Source organism: Populus euphratica, unplaced genomic scaffold (assembly GCF_000495115.2).
Source record: "Populus euphratica unplaced genomic scaffold, PopEup_1.0 scaffold418.1, whole genome shotgun sequence".
Lineage (NCBI taxonomy): Eukaryota > Viridiplantae > Streptophyta > Magnoliopsida > Malpighiales > Salicaceae > Populus > Populus euphratica.
The window spans coordinates 149243-152966 of NW_011500304.1; positions in this window are offsets into that span (position 1 = coordinate 149243).

Below are 3724 nucleotides of genomic sequence, written 5' to 3' on the forward strand. Positions count from 1 at the left end.
CTTCATATACCAAAGAAACTTATTTTCCACAATCATGCATGCCCTCATTGCAAAAAATAAATAAAAAATAAAATTAAGGTTTAACAGACCATTACTTCTCTAATAATTAACTTTGCTGATTCGAAAAATAAATAAAAAAGACTAGTTAAAAGTTATCCATGCCATTAGACGTCATAAGCGTGGAAAAAACGAGAACGGTTGGGTTAGCGCCTGAAAATCTCGACGAACCTGCCGACCAGGAAGTTTCCTCGATCGATCCTTCCTCGAATAAGTCTATTTTATGTGGACCCATGGAAGAAATTTGTGGCCATAATTATTAAGTTTCCCAGTTAAGTAAAAACAGGGACCCCCGAGGGCTAGCTACGATCAAACCCAGGGAACAAATATTCCATGCTAAAATTAATTATTTCTATCGGCTAGCTTTATGCTCAAGCAAGACATGGCCGTTGATCTCAAACAATTCTTGTAACCGTTCGACATAAAGATGACGTTGTTAAATGTTTAGCTAGCAAATTAGCATAGCTTGGATTAGATGAGGTTGTTTTCATGCCTGTATTATAAGACCCCCAAAGTTGTTGTTTCAGATGTTTTTTTTTTCGTTTTTTTTGTTATTTTAAATTCATGTTTTTAATTAGATTTGAGATATTTATTTAATTCAGGTTTTATTACTTATAAATAGTTTTATATATTATTAATATACTATTATTGACTTGCATAGTCATCAAATTAAAAGAGTGTTTGAAAACGTGGGTCAATACATTTTAAAAAAAAAATAAAAAAACATTTTGCTAAAAATTATTTTTTTATATGTTTTGAATTGTTTTGATTTGTTGATCTCAAAAATAATTTTAAAAAAAATAAAAAAAATTATTTTAATATATTTCAAAATAAAAAATACTTTAAAAAACAAACCATAACCATACTCCTAAATAGACCCTAAATCTTCTATGTAATTTGAATCTAATTTTAGAGTTTGTGAAACCTAAACTTTTTTTTTCATTTTCATTACACAATAATTTAATTAGAATAGATCAATGAATCATAGACTGATTTGCATTATATATATAATGCAAGTCACTCTATGCCTCATTAATCTATTCTAATTTTAGATTTTTTATTATTATTTTTATTATACACTAATTTAATTAGAATAGATTAATTAAGCATAGAATGACTTACATTATATATTCTAACTAGGCCGAACCTAGAAGCTTTTATATATATATATATACCCAACCAAAAGCTCTTGGGTTCGGCCTAGTTAGATGGGTCAGCCCAGCCCATATTTAATATTATATTATATATTATATTATATTATAATATTAAAAAAATTCAAAATAAAAATTTTTAAAAAAGTTTATGATTTTCTTTAATATTTTTTTATTAATTTTGTATAATATCGGATTGTATATTTACATTGTAAAATACAAATCTGATATTAAACTACCCGATTTTCTCCAAAATATTTCAAAAAAAATTAAAAAACAAAGTCTCTAAAAATCTCAAAAAAAACTTCTAAATAAATTTTTATTTTTAAAAATTATTTTCATGCATACGGCCAAATTCTAAAATTTTTCTAGCATGTTTTCATTAAAAAAATAAAAAATAAAAAATTGCATATTTCTCATGTTTTGAAAACCTAAAAATAGATATTATAACCAGTTTATGATCACTCATCAAGGTTTGGCCAAAATATCAAAAATATTTTTTCTAATTTTCTCTAGAATCCAGATATAGACTTTAATATTTGTGGATGTAAAATTACATGATAAAATACACCCTCAAGTATTAAAGATACAATATGTAAATAAATGCAATGTTATTATTCAGACTTTAGAACAATTAGGATTTAACCCGATAAAGTAGAAACTCTCTCATGAAGAGAAATCTACCCTGAGTCTTAGAAAAGACCAACAAATAGAAACTTAACTTAAAAAACAATCAAGCAACAATGCAGCTTATTTTAGGTAGGGTGCACTGGGGTAATGCGTCTCAGCTTATCTTAGGTAGGGTGCACTGGGGTAATGCGTTTTCCTCTTGCATAACCAGTCCCTTACTCAGACTCTTAAAAACCATAAGTTCCTAATAACCATAATACTAGGTAACGACTCCTAAAAATTAATTTTTCAACACACAACACCCCTCATTAGGAGGCATGACAAGATCCTTCGCCGTCACCAGATGACGCGTCGCGCACCCTGCAACATACACAAGTGGTTAGTATGGCGTGCTTATTTGAAATTCTTATCGGTCACTACTTTCATGCATTGTTGTTGGAGAAAGGTGTTAGCAATAAGGAAATTTCAAAGACTTAAACAAGAGGTTAATGAAGTCAACTTTATGCTAATGTAGACTAATACCTCTAGAATCTTCTAGTAAAGTTTCAATTCGATCCAACAGTTGGATTTGGAGTTATGCTCAATAGTGTAAAACTAGACGGTAGAAAATTTTATGCCAAAATCCAAATCTGACACTTCCTAGGTGGTATCACAAGGTTGAACCGTATCATTCCCTCTCTCTTTAAGAAGATTCACCCTCGAATCTTGAATAGGATTAGTAGGAATTTCATTAGCCCCTTGTAAATGAAAGAGAAAGCTGTCATTCGATCACAATCAAACCATTAAAAACAAAAAGATCTTTGTGTTAATGGGTTTCTCTTCTTGAGTGAAATTCACGGAGCTAGTCTTTCCCTCTAAACAAATCAAGGAAGGTAAATTGAGTTTAATTTTTGTTTTATGAATTCAATTATTATTATTATTAGTGATTTTAGAGTTGTTGGGTGGTTTATATAGGTCTTGTTGTATTTTTAACATGCTTTAATCTGATATTTTCCAATTTTTTATCTTTTTTTTTAGTTTTGTTTTGTTATTTTTTTTATGTTTGTCTTCTATTGGGTTAGTTCCCTATATTATTTTTTTCAATTTCACCCTTATCATTTTTTAATCTATAAATAGTATATCAATTACAGATATTTTTTTCAATTTCACCCCTTATGATTTTATAATCTTTTAAATTTGATTCTTATACTTTTATTTGCTATTTGTTTTGTTTGGGATAATTTAAAAAAAAAATCATCCTCCTTGGGTTTTTTCTATTAAATTTTATACTCATTCTTCTTTTTGCTGTTTTTTTTTTTTTTTACTTTTACAAGTTTTTTATTAATTGTTTTTTTGTGATTTCATCTTTCAAAATTAAATTGATTGAGAATTAAGCTTCTTGATTAAATTTGGGTCTACAATTTCATAAGTTACAAGTTTTGAAGATTAGACCAGGTTTAAGAGATTCGCTCGAGTTTGCTTGTTCTTCTTCCTTTTTTCAAGCAAGTATTTTTTTTTAATCATTCTTTTAGTTTTGCTTTGTTATTTTTTTTTATTTTTCTTCTATTGGGTTATCCCTGAGTTCATAACCAATATCACCAGTTTTAAATTTTAGCGAAGGTTCACTTTTAAAAAAATGATTTATTTCAATTTCATCTTTTAAATTTTTTTCTATAGTTTGTTTTTTCTCTTATGAGATCATCTCAATTTCTTTTATATTTTTTTTTGTTGGTTTTTTTTTAACTTTCATCTCAATTTCTTTTATATTTTTTTTTTGTTGTTTTTTTTTAACTTATTTATTGTTGTATTTTTTTTCATATTATTTAAATTACTAATTAAACTAGTGACTCGGGATTTGGGTTTCTCTTGCCCTATCATTGTAAAACAAAATAATCCCCCAAGCAAAC